Here is a 26,279-nt window from a genome sequence, read left to right as displayed (position 1 = left end):
ATCTGATGTGCAGAATAGAAAGGCATGGATGAAACAGCATAGCAAAATGTGCATGCCATACTATAGATGATTGGTGTGCTAAACTGTAACAGTAAAATTCAATCCTTAACAGACTCACAATGCAAACTAGATAAATCCACGAAGAAATATGACAGACTGCCAATTTAACACAAAACAGCCACTGACACTTCGGTAAATACCTAAACAGGAACTTTAATGCGTAAAGCTCTTTTCGTCAGTCAAAATAAATTGACTTCTTCAGACAAAGATACAAAACAAAATACACAGTATTTAAACCTAAAAAGGTGCCAAAACATTCTTCCATGACGAAAAGCGCTTTACGCATTAAAGTTCCTGTTTGGGTATTTACCGGAGTGTCAGTGGCTGTTTTGTGTCACAATGCAAAGTAGACAACATTTATGACATTCCAATGGATAGTTCTAGGTGTCACTTCTGAATAGAGACTAAGTGAAAAAAAGAAACTGGGCTGTTCCTTGTGACAAGTCACAATGTTCCAATTATTTCTATTACAGAGGTCACAGACCTGGATCCACTGATTAATAAGAGTGGACTAATGGTGTGGCTGTGGCCATTAATCACTGACTGGTAAATGAAAGACAGCTGTATATGATTTTTGAGATGTGTCTGTATGCCAAGACCTAATTTATCATGTAGTGTCAAGAAACTTTCCATAGTTACTGTCAAAGAAAAAAAAAACAATGGCTTTGCAAGATTAAAGGGCCAAAGCTTGCCTGATGTAATCACTGGGACATAAAGTGATTAGCAAACCATGGGCCGGATTCATGAAGGCTTGCATGGAGTCTAAGAGTAGAGTAAGACCCCATGCAGCCAACATGTCCACCGAGCGATCCAGAAACAGCCGGTAGGGGCGTGCAACAGAGCTCCTTAAATGAGTCCTACATGGACAGGGCTTGGATATGCAAATTACCTCAATTGCAGGTGAAAGCTATGCAAATGAGGTAAATTTGCGATCCAGAAAACTCGAACCTGTCCGAGTAGGAGTAGTGTTATTTGCAGAAATGTACTCAGTTGACAACTGAGTGCGGTTCTGCAAATAGCAAAACTGAGCCGTGACAGCTCCTAAAAAAGGATGCATTTACATGAGTAAGCTTGCCAATGGCCAAAAATACGGCCATTGGCAACGTTAAGTGATGCAAAATAAAAAAAAATAACTTTTTTTTTCATCCCGATCTCTGGGGTTTAAGCGTAGCGCAGCGCCACGCAAATGCACGGCGCTCTAAAAACCAGAAAATCAATAATGAAGATCCACAAATGTGGATTTTAACGCTAATATGAATTTACAATGCAAGTGAATGGCAGGCTGAAGACAGCATGGCCACCGAGTAGAGGTTGCTAAGGGGGAAAGCTCAGTCTAAGAGATGTAACCAAGCATTAGTAGGCAATCCTATGTAAATGAGGGTTAGGATAGTGAATCACAAGTTTACATAGCAAATGAGCACAGTCAGTGGAGTGTAGGAGTAGGATAAGGGGAGTAACAGAGTAGAAGACAGATGACATCACAAGGCGGTATGTATGAAAGAAGTGAAGCTCATTGGAGCAGAGTGGCATGTGTCAGCTGTCATTTACACATCATTGAAAGAGGTTTGTCAACAGGTAGGCTAGGTAAAGGCAAGAAATTGAAGGTGTATGCCGTGGATAACACTAAAGATTCTTGCTGAGCAGGTATGCGCGCGTGTGCATGCCTGTAAACCTGAGTAAGACAGTGTGCGTGCATGTAAGCATGAGTGTGTGTGTTTAAGCCAGAGTAAGCATGTATAAGGCTGTTTAAAGAGTTGTAAGTGCATTTTGCGCCGGTGTGCGTGCGTTTTAACAAGAATAAGCAAGTTTTAGTCCATGTAAGCATGTGTGTGCATGTGTGAGCTGGTGTGCACGTCTTTGCGCTTGTGTGCGAGGTGCTGCCCCCCCCGAGGAAACAGAAAGGAAAAAGGAAGCACAACACATAGTAGGAAGCTACCAGGGAGTACTAGCAGAGCTAGCAGGTGAAAACAATCAGAATCAGGCAATTACACAGGCAGTACACTAGCCCAGCCCAGCCCAGCCCAGCACTTAAAACTCTGCAAACAACAGTCCATTATGTTTCTCTTAAGAGACACTGCAACACTGCAGTAAGTTAATAGAAGTGAAAACTGAAAAATCTTTACTGAGACAAAGAAATGTTAGGGGCTGCCATTGCTGTTATAAGGCGACATATGTAACATGTTGAGGGTGGTGACAATGCGAATGCTGCTGGACAACCCACAGTGAGGAGACAGAGAAGAGTGTCCAGGCCCAGGGCAACCTACCAGGGGCTACATGAGCTGGAGATAGTGGAGCGCTATAGAGTGGACAGAGACCTCTTGCAGCAAATTGTTGAGCTGTGCAGGCCATGCCTCTCACACAGAACCAACAGAGGGGAACCCATCCCAGTGGAAACCAAGGTATGTGTTGGCCTAAGAATATTAGCAACAGGTACCTTCCAGAGACCAACTGGTGATATGATGGGGATATCACAGGCATCAGCTTCCAGGGTACTGCACCAGTTCCTGGATGCCATGTCAGCACATGTCAGTGATCATGTATATTTCCCCAATTCCTGTGAGGTATTGGCCAGCAATATGCGTCGCTTCCAGCAAATAGCGGAATACCCTGAGGTAGTGGGTGCAATACACTGCACGCACATATGCATCAAAGCACCAGCCGGTGAGCGGGGTAGGGTCTACTTCAACCACAAGGGCTTCCCCTTCATCAACTGCCAGGTCGTATGTGATGCCCAGGGGATAATACTGAATGTGTGTGCTGGCTGCACTGGAAGCTAGCATGATTCCCATATCTGGCATCTGATGCAGCTGTACCAGACATTTGCCAATGGGGACATCCCACATGGACACCTAGTGGGGGATGCTGGCTGTGCACTGGAGCCATGGCTGATGACACCCATCAGAAACGCACACACACCTGAACAGGAACACCATAATGAGGCACACGCACAAACATGAAATGTAATCGAGTGTGTGTTTGGGCTGCTCAAGTCACGGTTCCAGTGGCTGGACACATCTGGTGGAGCCTTGCAGTACTCACCAAGTACATGTACCCAAATTGTTATGGTATGTGCTATGCTAGATAATATGATCCTGCAAAAACAGCTGCAGCAGGACCAGCATAGGCCTGGGCCAAACAGCCCCCCACCATTGCCAACGCCATCACAGGCAGAGCGTGACTCGGAGGAGGAACAACCTGAACCTGCCCCAGTAGGCAGAAGGAGGCGTGCCCAGTATGCTTTGGCCTTGGCAAAGAGGCAACGCATAGCACATACACTGGCTCAGTAGGAACTCTGGAAATGATACCTCTCTCTGACTCGCACATATAGTAAAAGGGATGCCTAAGTTGACACTACCTGCTTTCAAACATGTATAGGGAGTGTAGTATGTGCATCTGACATAGGCAGCTCTGCAGCACCACCTGAGACATGATTGCCATGTGTTAAGCAATATAAAGCAGTGCTAAACAGCATTTACCACCATGTAGTATATGTAAACAAAATCGCACACACCAACTAGCACAACTGTGGTCAATGTTGAGTAGTATTGGGCAACGTCCAGCAATGTTGGTTAATATTGAGCAATGTCGCACAAGCTTGGTCTAAGTAGGGCATAGCTGAACAAAAGCCAACATGCTCATATTTGCTCTACTAGCCCTTAAGCAGTCTGGTCTGCTCAGTATGAAAATATAAAGCAGTGATGGGCCTTGAACCCTGGATACTGTGCATTATACTCATAGTACTGAACCAGTAAACCATGACAGTATTGTAGTGGTTAGGCTGTATGAAGAAATGTTGATAAGTCTATGTAAAGTATCTCATGGAAACCCTGCAGGCACAGCACAATCCCTGTCGAGTTATGACACAAAGGTGAGTCCTGCAGTAAGAATAGAACCTGACTTTCAACACACACAGTATAATTGTTAATATTGGTCATGTTCACACATCAACAATTGTAGTGGACCTCAGACAGCAACATACTGAAAGGTCACACTGGGCATGCTCACACACTTGAATAAATGAGACAAATGTCAGGCAACAAGACACAGAAAGCCTGAACTGGGCATGCTCACACACTTAGGCCATGTCTGAGTACAACAGTGGGCCACACATATCTGGCAGTTGCATGTGTTAACCCAGGAACCTCTCACTATCCAGCAATCCACCCTGTGCACACAGTTATATGACAACAGACACATATATAATAAAGTGGAACCCTGTCATAATCAAATATGTTCTGCAGATACCTAAGTTGTTCATAGAAACTGGGAAAGCAAAGACGATAAAAACCTGCAAACAGTATCAGCAATAAACATTGTACATCCTGAACATTATCATAGGTTCAGAGGTCGATACTAGGCTATCTGCCCTAGGGCATGTACAAGCCTAGCCAGAGTGTGTTTGGCTTTTGCAACCCTGTCAGATTACTACACTGTGCCTATGAATAGTAGGTCACACAAGATAGCCCATGTACGTTTAGTCTAGTGTGCCTCTGTCTAGCAGGGACCCAGAAGATATCCCAGGGTAAACATACGATCACCCATCCAGTTGTCAAGAAGTGTCCAGTAGGTGGTCAATGGGTGGCTCTGCCTATGCGAAACCGGGATTACAATCCGGAGTGAGTGGAGCCTCTGGGATAAGAATCTGTCCCTTCAGCATGTCCTATTAACATCTGTGCTGAGGTATATGTCCCTGGAGTGTGTAGCTCCAAGGGAGTCAGATATCCTGAGGTGGAGCATGTCCATTAATTCTGGGTTGGGTATTTCCATAAACAACAGGCACACATCTTATCCAAGTAGGCAGTAAGTGACTGAGTAGAGCTGGAGTTACTGTATCCGAACTGTGCAGGTCATCCATGTGAGTCCCTAGATCTGCTTGTTGAGGAACTTTTGTGGCCATTACAGTTGCTGCAGGTGTTGGGTAAGGTACATCCCAAATGTGGCATTGTAACCAAGCACGGTCGTGATGAGTATAGGGGCACAATGACCCCACTTGATCTAGATGTGAAACCATATGGGATAATGTGGGCTATATAGAAGGTGTGTCTAACCACTTTGGCAACGTGATTGTCAAAGGCGACAGTACGAACAAGTTGTGTCCCCAAACCCCTAACAACTCCTTCCATATGTAAAGGATTACTACCTATGTGGTAATGTGTGTGCATGTTGTTATTCCCAAAGGAGATGACTATGTAACTAATGGCATTTAGCTGTAGGCCATGGCTCAGGCACCAGTCATCCATCTCTGTGAGACCCTGTTTGAGTATGCATGTGCCAGCTGGAGAGTTGATTAAGGCACCCAGTTTGCAGTCATCTGCGAACATCGTCAGCCATATTCCTCCTGTGTTAGCCTGTATGTCAGACAAATATATACTGAACAAGAGAGGTCCAAGGACTGAGCCTTGTGGGATGTCATGTGTAACTGGTGTATAGTCAAACATGGCACCTGCAATACTGACCATGTGGGTGCTATCCCTGATCCAGGTAGCAATCCATCATGTGAGATATGTGTCGATATCGATGCTGGTGAGCCTATGCATAATGGCCGAGTGGGGTATTGTGTTGAAGGATTTCGCAAGGTCCAGGTAGGCTGTGTGGACAACCTTCCCTATGTTGATGGACCTGGTAACCGTTTAAAGAATACAAACAGGTTGAAGAGGCAAGATCTGCCCACAACAATGCTGAAATGTGTAGGACACAGTGTCTGTAGGTTCCTGATGTCTATGTGTATGAGTCCCATGACAATATAATCCATAGCTTTGCAGAACAGGCTAGTTAGGCTTATAGGGCGATATTGTCTGTGGTCCGTTGTGGCACCAACTCTGTGGAGCAGGACCACTGTTGCTGTACGCCATTCCTTGGGTACATATCCTGTAGTAACTCTGATATTGAACAGTGACTTAATGTGAGGGTTACGTCTGTCATGCAGCTCGTGTAAGATGCAGGCCAGGACACCGTCTGGTCCCATTGATGCTGTGTTGTCCGCTTTGGGGAGGGCAGCACTCACCTCTTTATTTGTGATGTCCGGGAGGTTACACTCTGTTGGGATGGATAGTTGCTCCTTAGGGGGAATGGGGGGAGACATCTGCACTGAACCTGTTTGCCAGGATGTTGGCAATGTCAGTGGGTTCAGGGTATGTTTAGTCAGTATGCAGTAACTCATAGCATATCAGTGAGTGTCCACCCAGGTTCCTGACATAACTGAAGAAGGCCTGGAGATTGTCCTACATGTCTGGTGCAATTTTCCATTAGAAACGGGCCTTAGATAAATTCATGAGTGATCGTAGCTGTCTGCTAGTACAGATCACAGATGCCTTCCCTGTCTGGGATTGCGCTCTATCATGTAGTAGCTTTCTCCTTTCATTGTATAGCTTATTAATGGCCAAGGTCTACCAGAGAGGTCCCCTGCCATTGTAGGAGTGAGTCTTGTTGTTATTTGGGATAGCACGATCCATGCAGTCCACTAGGTGTCCATAGAATGTGTATGTAAAGGATTCAGCAGTCTGAGCCGTATTTACCACTGTCCCAGGGTCTCTGAAGGATACCACCTTGCTTTGGAGAAGTGAGACATTTGCTTATGAGAAGTTCACCAAGATTACCCAGGATGGGTGTGGGGACGGGATATGGATGTCCAGTGAGATAAATGTATGTTCTGACCTTACCAATGAGGGATATATCACTGGTGTGGAACATAGAGTCCCCATGTTGGTGATGATCAGGTCCAATATGTTTTCCCCTCTTGTGGGTGTGGTGACAAGTTGTGCCATAGCATGAGTTTACAAATAGTAGCAACTGTTGGGCAAGGGTGTTGGGGCTTCAGTAGTATCACCAGTCAATGTTTGGGTATTTGAAGTCACCCAATATAATGGTGTTTGGGGAGACCTTCATATTCTCCAGTGTTCCCAGGAAAGCCGAGTGTAGTTCCTGCGTTTGGGAGGGTGGTCTGTAGCAAGCTACAAAGTGAAAGGCCGTTTTGCACACTGTTAGTTGCACATGTATGTTCTGCGATGCTTCGTGCAGTGCTACTAACCTGGAGGTGTGTGTATCTGTGATGTATATGGATACTCCCCCTATTTGTGTTGTCCGTTCTGAGTCTTGTGGTCAGAAAGCATGGTATGAAACATAACCTGGAAGTGCTGGTGTGCATTTGTGAGCCTGAATCAGGCATCTGTTAGTGCACAGATATCGCTATTCTCCATACTGAGGAGAGTCCTGAGTGGGCGCAATTTGAGGGTAACACATCTGGTGTTGAGCAGGATTACCCTTAGTTTAATTTACTCTGTAATGTCTATGGAGGTGGGTTTGTATTTTGAGCCCCACTTAAAAAAGACATTATGGTGGTAGCAAGAGCCTTAGCCAGTATTCGAAAGTCCAAGGGTGACAGGTGCAAGCTGTCTACAGCGAAGCTACGTGGCATGTTGAGCATGTCACCCCAGGCTGACAGACACTGGATCCCCTTTGAATGACACCAATATGTTAGCCAACTGTTAAACGTGATAAGTTTGTCTGTATACTGTGACATCATACTTGGTGAGTGTAAGATGCTACACAAGGCCAGGGTCATGCTGGCCTGGCCCACATGATCAGAGAGTTCCTCTATGTATCATGTCATGTGGTCCAGGGAGGAACATCTGAGGTTGTACGCACCAGCATGGACAATGATGGAGCCGTTTCTATACTTGCTTTGGAGTGACCTGAGTGCATGTGTTATGTGGCGGATCCTGGCACCCGACAGACAGATCAAAGTGACCATCCCCTTGTTCGGCCTGGTGAGTGGGACGTCAGTGTGTCTGACAGTAAGTGTCACCTATTACAAGTGTATTAGCTGTGTTGCTTAGCCCAAAGGGCAGTGACTGTGTGGCACACTGACATTGTGAACTATGTGATATGTGGGTATTGTAGTGGGGTAGCAGTAGTTTGTGTGTCTGCTTTGGAGGTCTCTGCTGCTTAGGGAGAGTTTATTTAGAGCCTCCGAGTATGTTTATGTGTGATAATGTGGTTTGATTGCTGTCGCTATAGGTTTATGTGAGACTGATATGTGGTGTGTGTGGTTACCTTCACCACCTGATAGACTGTGCCAGTCATGGGTCGAGAGAGCTCAGCCTCCTGTATGTCTATAGAGTTGCATCTCTCACATATATCTGAGTTTGTTGGGAGGAGGAGGGGGTTGTCTGTGTACATGAGACAGTTATGACATTGTGTCAAAATCACAATATTCACCAGCTGGACTGGAGAGTACACACGAAACCGACCCCTGAACATGCCAGGATATTATGATGACATACTCTGTAGACTGATCACAAAGGATCAGTAGGGTGTTAAGTGTGTAAAAGAGTATAACAGGGATTAGTGCTCAGGTTTGTCGGTGTTTTGTAAAGAGTAGCTGCGAAGGAGTCCAGACAAAATCATGACACCTCCTTCAGCTATGTCATAAATAGCAATGTACACTCATATATGTCCTGAGTCAGGGCCAACTGTACCTGACTGACAATGCCGACATCCTGTCAGACAGGCCCATATATACATACCTACCTCCCACTGACGAAAGACCCTATCATCATACCTGGAGATATCACATGTAGAATGGGTGAACAGCTCCCCCCAAAGCTGAAAGCATGACAGCAATTGGATTACATTGTTTCCCTATATGGGTCATGAATGAACTACAGAACAAACAGACCCTGCACCTGAATAGTCTGTTGAGCCTCACCCTCTCCATAGGATCTGGAACCATTGAATATGTTACAGCAACATGTGGCTCTCCCCACAAGTGTTGGTGCACAACACACAATGGGAAGTATAGTCCAGTAAGCCTATGAAGTCTGATTTGCAAGGCCATGGAGTCCATCATGGATGAAGTCATAAACAGAGCTATTGGAAGCTGACAAACACACAACCCTACCAACTGTGGTATGTTCATGTGCAGATCATGGTTCCCAAACATTCTAGACTGTTTGCAAAGCAGCCACCCAGGACATACATCACTGAACAGAGCTACACATGTCTCACATTGACTTTGAATAGCCCTTTATCAACATCCCAGATACATGTCATAACTACAAAACCAACAATCTGTGCATAAATATGTGTTGACATATGAAGGAATGTCAATTTGTCCACAGAGAGATAACACAAGCTAAGAATTATGTGGTCCTGTTCAAGCTGTTGACACCTGCCGACCCATATGGCTCATTCCTGGGATTGCATAAAACAAAGTGTACACACATTACTATGCCCAGTCTGATGATATCAGCATCCTACAAATATAGTAGGAGAAAACAAACCACCCAGTTAATGCGTATCTCTCTAGTATCATAACATAGTTAAGTAGGGGTTTGAATCCTGCAATTGCTGACTGTGGGGGGGTGGTATGTGTGTGATTTCCTTTGAGAGGAGTGCCCTTTTTGGAGACTGGGAAAACACATTAAAAGAGGTACATTCCTCTTTGGAAAGTCTGATGATGTCAGCATCCTACAAATATAGCAGGAGAAAAAAAAAACACCCAGTAAGGCATATAGTGCGTCGTGTTAATCCGTATTTCTCTAGTATCATGACATAGTTAGGTAAGGATTTGAATCCTGCAGTTGCTGACTGTGTGTGTGTGTGTGTGTGTGTGTGTGTGTGTGTGTGTGTGTGTGTGTGTGTGTGTGTGTGTGTGTGTGTGTGTGTGTGTGATTTTCTTTGAGAAGAGTGCCCTTTTTGGAGACTGGGAAAACACATTAAAAGAGGTACACTCCTCTTTGGAAAGTCTGATGATGTTAGCATCCTACAAATATAGCAGGAGAAAACAAAACACCTAATAAGGCATATAGTGCGTCATGTTACTGCTTATTTTTCTAGTGTCATAACATAGTTAGGTAGGGGTTTGAATCCTGCAACCGCTGACAGTGTGTGTTTGGGTTTGGGGATGTGTGTATGTTTGTGACTTTCTATGAGAGGAGTGCCCTTTTTGGAGACTGGGAAAACACATTAAAAGAGGTATATTCCTCTTTGGAAAATCTGATGATGTCAGCATCCTACAAATATACAGGAGAAAACAAATCACCCAGTAAAGCATATAGCGTGCTGTGATAATGCATATTTCTCTAGTATCATAACATAGTTAGGTAGGGGTTTGAAACCAGTAATTGCTGAGTGTGTGTGACACTGTTGGTCAATGCTGTGTGGATTTTGCTTTTACTATGCTATGACATATCAGGATTAAAACTGTATGTGCATTGCACACATCAAGTATCTGTGTGGCAAATAAATATATGTACATGTGACCTCAATTAGTACATAGTTGTGAAGCCTGCATACTACATGAATACATTTGTTTCCTTTGAGAGATTGTGCCGCTGCTTCTCAGATCGTAGGTCATATATGTATGTATGTGACAAGGCCAGCCACTGTAGTGATCTGTGGCCAAGGTCATCTGTGCCACACACACCCATGACAGTTACTATACAGTAGTGTGAGTGAGGGTACATGCCTGGGGTATATGTCAGACATGTTCATACACAACAACGACTGGCAATAATAGACAGTCATTATAGGTGCACAACAGCCTTGTGGATATGCATTCAAGCCCCTAATGTCTTATGTGATACACCGAGGGACTCCACAATATGTCTGGATATGTGGATACCAAGGGACAGATGACATAACACATGGCTGTAGGCACACATTGGTACCCAACATACATGTTGGGGGCTATCACCTATGTGGTACTGCCGGGATAGTTTGTATAGTAAATGTGGATGACTATGCCATAGTCAGCTTAGTGCAATACAGCATGTGTCGGACAACAGGTATCTGTCTGTATGATACCCTTGTGTAGGATATGTGTCTCATCCAGAGAATGCATTGTAGGCCAATGCATGCATTTCCAGATGTGGATGGACATATCCCTAGTGTGTTTGCATGTACCTAAGAGGCCTATATGCCAAACAGGAGTGGTCCCAAGAATGGGTGGTGGTCAATACCACTGGTTACTGTTATAGTATAGTACCAGATGGATTCCACTGTTACTGAGTTCCCTACAACTGTGTGTCAGTTGTCAGGACATCATCTAATGATTGGTTATAGTCATGCTGTTGAGGTTGTGTATACTACCAGAATGCAAAACATTGACAGATATTAACAGTATCACCCACAGCATAGTGTCAACCCATGTCATATACACATGTGTACCCATGTTAGTACATATCTGTAGTAGAATGCATACTGGCCATCGAGAGATACTATGAGATGTTAACAATGTGTAAAACAGGGTATGTCACACGTCCCATGTGCCCACTATACACGTACATGCAGACAGTGCACACCCACCATGTTCACAGATGTACACCTGCTAATCTGTACTGCACACATCACACACGTACTGTCCACTCACTAACACATGCTGGCAACACTATACACTTCAGCCAAGTGGCACATGGCCGGACGATACATACTCAGACATAACACTGGTGTAAACAATGCTACATTGACAATCAGAGCTTTGATGCATCATGCCTGCTCAGATATACCTACAAGGATATCATTACTCTTTCCTGTTGACAACTTGCTAATATTGCTATACTGCTATAATGTCACCCTATGCATCAGCACCATGTTGGCCTGTTCCTGCATCAATGTTACAGATGACAAGAGGTGGCACAGGTGTCATCATATGCACAGGGTGTGTTGTTGGTTTGCCAGAGCCTGACAGTGACCCAGCCAATCAACATGTCTGTGTGTGTGTGTGTGTGTGTGTGTGAGGGACAACAGTATAGCATGGGCCAATGTTGATGTAATGTGTGTGTGTATGTGTGAGCCCTAGTTGATTGGTTAATGTGTGTGTGTCTGCATGCACACAGCTCCACCATGTGGCTGCCATATACGGGACATTGTGGGACAGCCACAGACTGTACCTGCCAGGCTGTACAGATCACTGTCCATGGCCACGGACACAGTACCATTGCCTGGCAGGGGTGCTACGGACAGTATCGGGTACCAACCCTGACTGGGTACTATCATGAGAGGCAGAGGTATGCTGAGTGAACCCATGTCCCTGATGGGAATGGTCAGAGCCACGTGCATGTGGTCTACTAGGATGGTCAATCGACAGGCCAGCCCCATCATTGCTGGGGCTGGTACTGCCACTATGGGAGCAGCTGTGATCTGTGGGCCATCTGCAATGACTGTCAGCTGTTGATGTTGCTGGCATGCGTCCGCGTCGATGTATCACCCGTCCTGCACTGTCCTGGCTCATGGAAAAGACATTGTGGAGGGCATCTACTGTCTCCCCCCAACGTCTTTTAATGACCTCGGTGTAATTCCGGATGGCACCAGCAAGGCCATGGATACTGTCATTGATAGTGGTGTAATGGGCCCTCTGTGCCCTTAGTCCCCGTCTGGTGTACCGTTCCATACATGCCTGTGCCTGCATTACAGCCCAGAACATACTCGTGGTTGTAAGACCTGTGAGGGCACGTCTGCCAGGGGCAATACGACCAGTGGTGCTCCCCTGAGAACCCCTGGACATCCGCCTATGTGGTACTGTTCCAGGAATCCGGGTATGGCTGCCGTGAGGGTATGCAACTGCCATGGGTACCACAGTATCCTGGTCAATGCCAACTGTATGCTGTCCCTCGGCTAAGGCCATTGGTGATGAGGGATGTATTGGCAGTATGAGTGTGCACATAGATGGGGTTGAACGCTGTGTACTGTCGATTGGCAGACCAATGACAGACCCTGTCAAACCTGCCTGTGCCACAATACATGTCTCATCATCAACACTATTTGTGGCAGTGACTTCAGGTTCCCTGCTGCATTCAGCCACCCCAAACTCAGCACCTGTGAGAGGAAGACAGGAAACACACTTTACAATCTGTACATGATGTTAGCACACATGCACACATGCACACATGAACACATGCACATATGCACACATGCACACATGAAAACATGCACACATGCACACATGCATACATGAACACATGCACACATGCACACATGCACACATGCACACATGAACACATGCACACATGAGGACATGAACACATGCACACATGAACACATGCACAGAAATACACTCCTCACTACAGCAGATACACACACATACCAGCAATCCAACACATACTCAATAGTGGGTGAAGGTGGGTGACAGTATCACACGGCAAACAGTCACCTCACATGTGTCAGCATACAGAATATGTGTTGCTCAAGACCATGCAGTGTGAGTGTAGACGGCCCTATTTAATGACAGTATACATGGCTTTGATGCATGTGTGTAGTTGTTCAGTGATTGGCTACACCCTGGAACACAATGTGTACATGGACACAACATTGTTGTGCAAGTATTATCAGCTCTGCAATGTCCTGTGCAACATCACTCACAGGTATACATACCATGGCTGCATGTGTTATCTGTGTGACACATAGATTTCCATGTCTGATTACAGTGTCTGTGTCCATAGCAGATAATACTGGGCACATATGTAGCACATGCATGCTGTGTACACACACAGCATGAGTGGTGCATGTAGATGTGAAGGAATACAAACGCTCGACATGGCCATTGTACTGTGGTTATGGTGAGTGTGGGACATATAGCAGATATGTCGGTGCCAGCCATGACATGGCATGCTACATGACTGCAACATTAAGCACCACACGTACCCAATGTGTGTCATGTGACCTATACACCCAATACCATTCCAGGACATATATGTGTCACTTTGTACAGATGGCGACTGCTATGCATATTGTGTATACTTGCATATGTAAGCACACACAAAACATGCTATGCATATTGTGTATAGGTGCATATGTTTGCACACACACAACATTAAGTTGCAAAGCAATGACTGCTATGTGTAGTACTGTGGTCACTGTAACTGGATGGGGTGTAGTACCATGAGCCATCATCATCATGCATCATGTGGTCACTCATGGCTACTAATGTGTGACAGACCACCGCCTAGCATGCTGTACCTGAACTGCAGTGCCGTGGCTATGTTCACAATTACACAGCCACTTTGTACATGGGTGTGTGCCCAATAGGTTGCATTGCCTAACATGACTGTGTTATGTGTTGAAGAGTGTTGCACAGCCCCATGATAGGCCTCTATCCCTGAGGTTTATAATGTGTGTGTGGATGACATGTGGGATACTGAAGTTTGACCTTACAGCAGGTGTGTGGTAATGCCATATGTAGCATGTTGAGGTGTACTGCGTATGATAAATGTGTTATGTTGTGTACAACTGTAGCAACTATGCCTATCCAATGTGCAGTACGGTGTTGCCACAACTGTGTCTGATGCTCTGTGTATTGCATGTCATTGAGGCAGCTACTGACATTAGTGAGCTGTGCAACGTCTTACAACAAACATGCACAGCATGCATTATGCGTAGGTGTGTTACGTGTACATGGCCTACACCTCACCTATGACATTTACATTTCATTACCAACATTGCAGTTATACCACACTCACCAGCATGGATTGTCTGCCCTGCTGTCACACCAGAGGGACCTACGAGAATATGAGAGAGTTTGTCAGTGGCCACAACTGTGGCATTGCTACTGTGGGTTTGCTAAACTACAGTAGAACAACAGTCGACAGTCACAGGTGTACAGATAATATTCCAAATATCAGTATTGCACAACACTAGGCAGCACAACTGCTAAACACACAGTACACATCTCACGTAGACATAATCTAACAATACAGGTAACTGTAGTCTACAGATAGGGCATGTTACCTGCATGCTCCATGTGAACATGCTGGGTGACTCCGGCCTCCATGACAACACATGTCTGTGGGAGTTGCTGTTGTTGTCCAGGAGCCACCATGCTTAGGAGCAACTCCTCCACTCTGGTGAGGGGGGATGAATGGCCACCCCACCACCTGTGGCAAGCTGTTGTCTATGGATATCAGACGCACGCCGCCGGACATGTCTAATTAAATCACTGCAGTGATGGCGTACCTGCTCATATGTCCGGTTATGCATGCCTATGTCATTTATCTGATGAACAAGATCTTGCCACAGTGCAGTCTGCTCATGCTGATGCTGGCTGCTTCTGGAAAACAACAGTGTGTAGTGCTGCACCAGGCTTTGCTGGATCACCTCTTCCTCCTCTGCTGTGTAAGAAGGGTTACGTTGGTGGGCCATCAGCCTGAAAGAGAAATGAACAATATGTGTGAGCGAGTCCTGTGGCACACTTTACACCCTTAACCACAGATATCACTTCACTGCCATATATACCATCAGTTTGTCTGTCAGAGGATACACATGTTCAATACCACATATTGGTTCTCAGGCCACAACTGACTAACAGTGCCTGGCACACTCTATATATCAAACCACTATACAACAGTACCCGGCACACTGTTTGTGACACAATGCACAACCTTGCCACAGGGATATATATCACTCTAATGGAAGAACAAAGATGTCATCCATTGCAATGAATATAAAGTACAGTTACAGTAGTACCAGTAAACTACCCTAGTCGTTGATGCCATAGCCCTGTCTAACATATGTGCACAGTTGTTAATATAGGTGGCATACTGCTGTAACAGAGTATATATGTTGCTAGATACACACGTATACCCTGTAACACACATATGATTGCGGCCATGGTACAGGCATAATTACACACACATCAGACAAACATGCAACACACCACTGTATGCCAACACAGATGAGCTTTACCTGTGTACCACACAGTACTGTGTGCCACTACTTACAAACCCTTATGCCTGAGTTATGTCCTCTGTGCTGACTACAGGAAACACACAAGACAGTGTTTCCAAGCAATGTGAACACACACCATAGTGTGCTGTTTAGGCCTACAGCTTCAGGTAGTACTACAGTTCATATGGGAGTCCAATTCACCAGCAGTACCACTCACTAAGCATACATGTATTGCTTTAGCCTACAATGGAACACCACAGTCGTCAACAAGGAACTATGTCACATCATATGCCATAGTACTATGTCTGCCTAACAATAACATAGACATCTTTTGCTGGCCTCACAGCTAGGATAGACACTACCATGTCAGATACAACTTCACACTATGTTATCACACCTTTACAGACCTTGCAAACATTCAGCGTTACACTTATTCAACCTCACATAGCAATTATTGCATTGAGTACATGTGTGAGTGCATAGTGTCATAGGTAGGTGAGATGCTATTGGCCCTAGGGCCTACAGCAGCCTAGCCATATGCTACCCTGGCCTTTGCCACACATGTACTTTGATTTCACTTGCCCCTGTCAACCAGAACCACAGAGGGGATTCCTGGGGTGTATTACCAATCTCCCAAACAATCATCAGGGGTATGTATGACAACTGCTAATGAGGAGCCTAGTTTGCTATTGCTAGGTGGTCTATTGCAGAGTATGGCATATCTCTGAGATAGGAACCTATCCCTCCAGCATGTTCTGTCTAGTGAGCTGATGAGATTTAGGGCCCTAGAGCATGTAGGCCGGAGGGATTGTGATATGTTGCTATGGTGGTTGTCACCCATCTATGGGTCTGACATATCTCTGTATGTCTGGCAGAGGTCACCTCTGTGTGGGTGGTATGCAATACAGTCTAGCTGTGGTTTTGTGAGTCAGTCTGCATAGGGCATCTGTTTGAGGCCAGTATTACCCTTTGTGAGGTATGTCTGTGGCCTTTCCACTTGCTGTAGCTGTCATGTGAGGTACATATCACATGGGACATTGTGATGAGTAGAGGGGAACACTGATCTATATATCCCTACATGACACACCTGTCATGACTCATATCACATAGACAGATTACAAGTCTAGTGTGACACTGTACTTATCAAAGGGGAGGCTACTGTCCACCTGTGTCCCATGTTCCCTTATCACACCTTCAGTGTTAGGTAGATTTCTACCTATGTGGTAGTTAATGGGTACAGTGTTTTGGAAAGGAGGAATGGCACTGCAGTATCGGCACTTGTCTACAGTCCATGCCTTGGTCACCACACACCTGTTGCAGTACATATGACCCCGTGTCTCTCTCTCTCTCTATAAATATATATATAATATATGTATATATATATATATATATATATATGTATATATATATATATATATGTATATATATATATATATATACCTATATATATATATATATATATATATATATATATATATATCTGAATATATATATATATATATATGTATATATATATATATATATATATATATATATATATATATATATATATATATATATATCCATACACATACATGTACACATCCATTGCTGTACATACGGATGTACATATAGGCACATGTACAGTCCACCTTTCATGGTGGGGATATCACTTATGCGACAGTTGTGGGATGTACAGTTATGTGATTATATAGCACAGTGTTGTGCAGAATGAATTTTGGTGTCCTCAGCCCATGTAGCTTTAGCAGGCCTCACTGGCTGCAACACAGCAGATCTGACAAATCAGTCCCACAGCGTTTAACCACCACATGACATATATCAGCACTGCATGCTGTTTTCTATGCCTCACACTACGACCTACATAGATATATGCACATAACAACCTTGAACGACATATATGTGTCCACCCTTCACTAACAGTTGCAGTATGACCCTTGCCTTATGCACATGTGCAGATACAAATAGATACATACTGCTGCCACATATGGATGATTTGCAGTGTGTAGAGTACTCTTCAGGAACATCTACAATATGCCGGCACATACAAATGAGTTACATGCCTTACCTTTGTTTTCCCTGCTCCGTCTGTTGTTACTGTTTTGGGATTTCTCTGTCTGTTTCTGTTTCTGTTTCTGTCTCTGTTTCTGTCTCTTTTCTCTGTGTCTCTGTCTGTGTCTCTGTTTCTCTCTCGCTCTCTATCTCCCTGTTCCTGCAATGATATTATTGCATGTGTGGACAGCAGGTACAGCCTGCTTTTCTAGGTATCTGCACATGTGCATGTGACAGCCTCTGAACCAATTGCTACCCACCATTCAGTAATTGCATGCAGCTTGCTGTGTGGTGATTGCAGTACTCACTGTGATTGCAGCCTACTGCTATAAAATGCTAGGTTAGGTAGGCGTAGCCCTTTCAGCTTTCCAAGGTGGGGCCCATGCTTGTTTGCTCTGGACACCGTTGTGTCAGTCAGAAGGTTGGTATATGTCTCTTATCTGAAGTTAGGGTTGTAGCCAGTGATATGTATGTTGTACTCAAACCTGAATGTTGCTGCTTCCAGTACACACTTCTCAGTGTAGACATGTACACACCCCTCCAAATGCTAACACAGGATACATGGGAGTATGTACCTTCTTTCTGAATTAGACAATTAACTACCATACAAATGTGTTTTTTGCAATTTATTCCTGTGGCACATGCACTGTTTGTAAACAGCTATACTGTAATTATTAAGTTACTCACTTCTGAACAGTTTGTGGTTTGTTTGTGTTGACATTAGCACAGGCTGCTCAACACAACTGGCCATATTTCAGTATTGAGTATGCCTACCTACACCTTATTTTTGCATACACAGGTATGTCGTACCTTTGGGTAGGGGTGCAGAACTGCAAATGTCATTTTTATTATCGTGTGAGGTTTATCTTGCTGAACATACAGGGTTGCTGTGTACCTGTTAGTCTATCCGGGCAAGTAGTCTGTCTGCATAGCTCCCACCTGTGGACATATCCTGATGGTAGCTAGAGGTTAGCCTATTATTCTTTGTCTGTGCACCACACCAGTCTTTTCAGCACTGGTACAATGGCATTGTCGCAGTTGGTTGCTAGCAGTACATGGCTACATCCTGTGATATTTCTGTGTTGTACTCCTACATAAAGGCATGCTTGTGGAACTCCTTCCAAAGCTATTTGCAGAGTGTGTAACAGCAGGAATGCTGATATGCCTGTGTGTTTCTACCTCTGCCAGGCCTCAGATACTCTCAGGTATATATTTGAACGGCCTCAGTGAAAGGTACATATAAATGAGATACACCTGCAATATATTACAGACATATTGCAATTGGGACTTTCTTGGGAATCAGAGCATATGTATTACTACACCTTTTCTGACATGCAAGCAGTGTCTACTTTCACCTATTTACATTATTCATTAAGTGTGATTCCCCACTTTTCTGCCTAATGTTAGTACTTTTCAGAGTAATTCAGAGGGGCACAGCTAACATTTGTTTACAAATCAGGGACATCCCTGTAAAGCAGTCACAGTTTGGGAGTCTGGCCTCTGCCCTATTCAACTTTGCCAGTGTTTATCCTGGTCTGATACTGTGTGGTGTTTGTAAGGTGCTACTGTAACATTATTCCCTGCTAGAATGGCTGGTTCTCTTTTCACAGCCATGTCATGCAATTCCACAACAACTGCTGGTAAAGGCCAACAGAACAGGAATTGTGTTATGCCATTCCTAATTTCCATTTACATTCCCTCATTGTAATGCATGATATATTTATTTCAGCACCAAGTTATTTGTATATTTGCTGTGGCTTAGTGGTAATTCATGCAGTCTATTGTGTCAATGGTCTGGGGTTCGAGACTGGCAGAGGTTTTTTCTTTTGCTGCTGAGCAGAACAAGGGCCCTGACATACAGTGACTAAGGCACCTTTAAGCAGTTGTAAGCGGGTTTGTGCAGGTTTGCGCAACGTTAAGCTAAGCGCACACATGCACACACTCACTTAAACCCGCTTACTACTGCTTAAAAGTGTTTACTCCCACTAACCCCCGTGCTAATTTCTTTTAAAGAAAAGAAAATGGGGAGATAGGAAAGTGGTAAAAAAGAGGGCACAAAGAGGGACAGACAGTAGGTAAACAAGCTCGGGATGTGCAGGACGGGTGTAGGGAAGGTCCATAGCTGCCCATTTCTTTACCAGCAACAGCTGTGCATATGCAATACATTTGGAGTGATATTTGAAACCTTCCACCCCTGGGAGAGGGGTGAGGACAACAAAGTTTGTTGTACTGCCAATTATAATTATCAGTTTACATGTCCAGCGGACATGTGTGCGAAATAGGCAGCTATGTATGGGGCGTAATTTTTTTGTGGGTACAGATTGCCCTTTTTTTATTTTTTTTATTTATTTATTTTTTTCAGGTGAGAGTGGAAAGTGAGGTAGATGAAGTAGGTATGTTTGGGGAGGTAGATTGTGGAGGTTAACAGACAAGACAAACAAGACGCATACAGGGGTGGTGTATGACACATGTGGTGGGTGAACACAATTGACGGGGACGGATGTTTGGAAATCGCAAGCCCATGAGCTCACAGATGGTAACAGTGGAGCTGAGATCCCCACCCATGGGCAGTTACCACTGCACCTTCACAGCCCCAAGGTTGGCTGTGCTGGGGGCTGCGTAGGACAGGCAGGCTCACCTGTGAGACGCGCCACTCTCAAGTCGAGTGGCCCTTCTCCACCCATGCTTGCACAGGGGGGACGAGCCCCATCCCCTGCAGTGCTTCCACCCGAAGGTGGCACAGGACCAACGGAGGAGGGGAGCCCGGGCTGGGCACCAGACCTGCTGGTGCCAGGTGCACTCGCCAGCTGAGAAGGGACAGGTGGGTCCGCTGGGACCGGCCTTCCCATACGTTCTGTGATTAGGTGTGTTTAATTACAACATAAACAACAGCATTCCAGATTAGTTGTAACAGCATGCAGTAATATTCCCATTAACCCAACACACCAAGGTTCCAACAGTTGAACAGCAAGCATAACACATGCATATATTGAACGACGGTGGATATTCCAACAGCATGCAGGGATGATTGGTAGCAACGGGCCACCATGATTGTGGTGTTTGAACAGGGAACATGCATCAAAGTGAATGCAAATATTTATAGAACAATAGGACATATGTCCCAACAAATATTTGAGATTACACATACCCATTGAGATGTGAAATTGCATGGTTTATGCACATACGGTAGGGTGTAGAAAGAAACCTCAATTAACATCTTATAAGTACTTTTAGTCTACATTACATTCCTAGTGACTGCAAGTGTATATCCCCTACATGTATTATTACACTTGTCAGCATGCATTAGGTTGTGTAATGGGTTTGGCTAGTTCAATATATACCTGACCTATATCTGACATACTAACTGTCCATGATGCAGATGTTACTGCTACATATTTCTTGATTTCATTTATATTTCTTTATCTGCATATCTGGATGTTTTCACATGACATTTTCACTTCAATTTGTACAGAACCCTGCATTTCTTGAAGCACACTCACATTTCTGGGGAACAAATTAACATGCTACCCATGTGCCAGATTTACTTCTGCATGCCAGCCAGTAACTGACTGTTGAGGACTGTATATATGCTTCACAGCTACTAGCACTTCCATCACCCACTTTAGATGGGACTGCACAACTCTGGGTTGCCAGCACTTATTAAAACAGTACTATTTGTATAATGCAAGGGTACAACAACATTTCAAAGTAAGTGACAAAGACACACTCCGGGTTTTATACCTTTATTAATTATATTACACACCTTTTCACAGGCTCGCTCCTTTATTTGATATAACAGTGCATATGGAAGACATATTCAAGACATATTATACCTTTATTAATAGGTTAGAACACTCTTTTTCAGGCTCGCTCACTTATTTTATATGACAGTACCTGCAGAGATATTATTCCAAACATATTTTACCTTTCTTAATGGGTTACTACACTCTTTTTTTCTGGCTCTCTGACTTTTTTATATGACAGTACATGCAGAGGACTTATTCAGGGCATTTTATGGCTGTATTATTGGACTACAACACTTTCTTTCATGCTCTCTCCCCTATTTTATAAAACAATACATGCAGAATAATCACTAACCTGCCTGGTGGCACAGCCTTAGCAGCCTATCTGCATAGGCTTGCTGATTCACAGCACGGTCACCTGCAGCTGTGAAGTAAATGAAGGGATATTGAGACATACCTATCCATTATACAGAATCAATTATCAATTCTTACATACTGCATTCCATGGCTACCTACTCAGTTGTGGGGCATCTTGCATCCTACGGGCCTCCTGTATCCATTGGTTCAGGTGGTCCTGCTTCCATCTCTTCAGGTCTGCATGGTGGTGACGGACTTGCTGACCAGTCCTTGGAATGCCTGTGGCACTGGTGAGGTCATGAGCTAACCGGTTCCAAGCCTCTGCTTTGTACTCCGTCCCTTGAAACTGGCCCTGCAGGAGTCTTGACTCATGACAGTGGACAAGGAGTCAAACCATGTATTTCGACTCCTCTATGCCCAACGTTGCGCTCGGAAGCATGTACCCACTCCAGCACCAGCCATTCTAACTGCAGATGTGAGCTACAATCAGTTATGGCGAGTATCCCCACCTATGGGGCTTATATATGCCCCATTTCCCACACTTTTTTGTGATTGGCCATTTTTGAAAATTCTCGGCTGACTGCAGACCTGCTTAGTAATGGTTAATCTACCATTTCTAAGTATATGTATGTTAACAGTGGCTGTTTCTCCTAAGCTGTCATGGCTTAGTGGTTCAGTACTTTGATTATGATGCACAGAGTCCTGGGTTCGAACCTTGTCATTCATTTTATTTTAATACTGTCCAGACAGGCTAGGGGGGTGGCTGTGTTTAAGCAACTTTGCTCTACATTGCTCCACGTTGCCATATGGTGCCCTGGTTGGCACGGCGCGCACGTCCACGCAAACAGATTGCGATGGTTAAAGCGCAGTTTAACTATGGGCAACTCTATTACACTGGGTAAAGCGCTATTTAACTCTGGGCAAATCTATCGCGCTGGGTAAAGAGCTATTTAACTATGGGCGACTCTATTGCGCTGATAAAGCGCTGTTTAACTCTGGGCAACTCTATTGTGCTGGGTAAACGCTGCTTAACTGCGAGCAATTATATATCAGGATCTTTTAAAAATATATATTTTCTTCACTGATACATAAGCCATTTCACTGCTTTTTACTAATATTTTAATCATATATGTCAGGTATTATTTCATATACTGATTTAAAACATAAAAAAGAAGGGGAGTGGTGGGACTCGAACAGTGAATGCCTCCTCTTTGTGCGAACGCTCTACCATTACTCTATTGCGATTTGTGTGATTTGCATAAACAGTCTTTCTTTTGCTCTTCCATGTCTTAATTGCTAACTGCAGCTAAGCAATGGGCACACCCGTGCACACACGCGCAAATACGGGCAGCTATTTTGGGAAATTAAAAAAAAATAAAATTAATGTTTTACTTTTTATAACTGTGATGGGGGTTTACAATGTCAGGGAGTGTGGTGTTGGGTGCAAGGACATTTGAGTGGATTCACTCTTGTGTGTTTTCATTTTACTTTTCCAACCCTTGTAGGGGCGTGGACATTTAGACTGCTCGGCAGTCGGACACACCCCCTGCTTTCCTACACAGTCCATGTAAGACTTACGGTTGAGTCAGCATGCCCTCATGAATATTCATGGCACGCTGATGTCATACCGTTCAACTGCAGACTCCGAGTAAGACTTATTAAGTCTTACACGGAGGATTTGTGAATCCAGGGGCATGTTTCTCATTAGAAATAAAAAGTGAAGTTTTCTTTGGCTCCCACTGTACATTGCAAAGGGTCTAATTAAACAAGACAATTTTTGTGACAGAATTCTAAAGTCAGTACTGGAAATTTCAGTCATCTCAGGTTCAGACATACTATCAAAATGTGATCTTCAAATATTTGTGGTAGTAGTTGCTGATGTTAAAATGTCATTGAGCTCCTTTCAGTTTAATCTTGATAAATTTCAGGAGATGAAAGTTCTAACCACCAACTCCTCAGGGAGATTATAACCACCAACTCCTCAGGGAGAATCAAAGATGCGGAATCCAAAACAAGTGATGTATATTATACATGAAGCACAGACTGAATGTTGCCCAACATGGTGTGTGTTACTGAGGGAAATAATGCATGTTCAGGTGTGTCTTGAGGCTTGACCCTAAAGGCAGGGAGCCTGGAAGGGCATTATTTTCCTGAAAACACCAACCCTGGCAGGCATTATTGCACTTAGCGAGTGACCAACCAGTTCATTGTTTTTTGGCTATATAGATATATCTATATCTATATATATATATATATATATATATATATATATATATATATATATATATATATATATATATATATATATATACATATATTATATACTGATTATATATATTGATATAAAATAGCTCCTCTACCTAATGTTACAAAATTGCTGTAGAATATGTAGTTATTGTTGGAGGAAGTATTTTATGTCCAAAATACACATGCATGCGCGTGTATGCACATAAACATACATACACACACACACACACACACACACACACACACACACACACACACACACACACACACACACACACACACACACACATGTGCACAGACACACACAGAAACAGACACACACAGTAGTTACAGCTACTTTAAGTGAATACACCACAGATATCCCATTATGAGTAAATAATAGTAACACACACTATGCTGGGCAACATTCAGTCTGTGCTTCATTTATCAAGATTAAAAGATTAAGCAGATGCCATATGCTGACCGCCTAAAAAAACTCCAGCTATACTCTGTGGCATATCGTCTACTCAGAGGCGATCTCTGCTTAACATACAATATATACAACTGAGATCACTATACCTTGGAGAAAAGGGAATATTCCAAGAAAGGGCATTGTGTACTTAGTATATGTAAGTATGATCTTTTGGCAATTCAGTCTCTGTACTATGGGACGCTCTCTAGCAGATCCCAGCATTTCAAATGGTCATCCATTACAGTTTCCACCCACCCACCCACCACAATGCCTCTTTGCTGTCATGGATTTTGTCATATAGTGTGCGGCATTGTCCCTACTAGAATAATCAATTTACTAGTCAATCACTGTGGTTTATATGAGTCAGTAATATCAGACATTAGAGTTTCATACTTCTTATTGTTCAGAAAGTGCATAGTTCTGCACAAACTTGATCTGTGCGCTCCTTTATTATTTTTTTTTATTACTTTAGTAAGGCATCAAGGATTATAGTTAGCCTCTAATGCAAGATATTAAAGTGCTATACTTTCTTTAGTTCTGGAAGTGCAAGTTGAAGCACATAGTCAAATTGCAGATGCTTTTTCATTTTTGTTTTGGTGTATCAGTGAGGATTAATGTTTCATAATTTTCATTGTTCAGGAATGAGTGTCAATGGGGTAACTGTTGCAGTCAGAAGACATTAGGATGTGGTCTGTCTGTCAGTCTGTGTGCCTGCTTCTCTCTTTAACACACACACACACACACACACACACACACACACACACACACACACACACACACACTCATGCAGTTTTTGTTCACTTACTTTTTCTTTTTCACTTGGTAAACAACCGTCTTCTAGTAAGAATTAAAAAAAAATGGCTGCCATTTCCTTTTCTCCCCATCCAAGCTTCACTGACATGATGCGGTGGACTTTTTTCTTTACTGGGCAGTACCTGTCCATTAACATCCTGATGGAGAATGTTAATTCTCCAGTGAAGGTGAAGATGTATACACTGCCCACTCTCTAACGCAGAATTCCTAGCAGTTAGTAGGATGGATAATAACAGAACTCTTTGAGACAGAATGAGCACCCTGAGCACTCTATGCAAGGATGACAAGGAATAATGCTCCCAGTGCAGTGATAATGAAGTTTTTTTCAAATTTCAGATTAAATCACTGGTGCTGTGGGCTACTTGGAGGCTTAGCCCAATTAGACTTCATGGTTCAGTAGCTCATTTTGCTAATGACTACTTTTAGATATTGGTGAAGAAGTTGAAAAATAATTATGGTGAATTATGTACTTGTTGAACTCAAATAACAATGTTTCTCTTGTGTACTTAGTACTTTAAAAAAACATACAATAATAGCCAGCAAGTGTCCCGCTCAGACCCAGCAGAAATTTCAACAGTGTTAGGACAATCTCAGCTTTGTAAGAAGGAGATGTTGAAACAATTAAATAATCAGGTGCTTAGGTACCACAACAATCCAAAATGGCAGTGCCTAGAAAGATGAGAGGAAGGCATATAAGGCACAGAAGAGTTTTCAAGTGCCTGGATGATGTATCTGGCTTATTTACTGGACATAAAGATGTTTGCTCTCAGAAATAAATCAGCACTATTATTTTAATGGACAATCATTAACAAGATACCGTATTGTGCAGGATGTTTTGGAAAAGGTGACAATGACTACTAAAAATGGGGTTCTGATCTCTTTATTTACTAGGGAAAAGG

The sequence above is a fragment of the Protopterus annectens genome, chromosome 3.part0 (genome assembly GCF_019279795.1).
Source record: "Protopterus annectens isolate FY-2018-M chromosome 3.part0, PAN1.0, whole genome shotgun sequence".
Taxonomy (NCBI): Eukaryota; Metazoa; Chordata; order Ceratodontiformes; family Protopteridae; genus Protopterus; species Protopterus annectens.
This window is presented reverse-complemented; position numbering follows the sequence as displayed.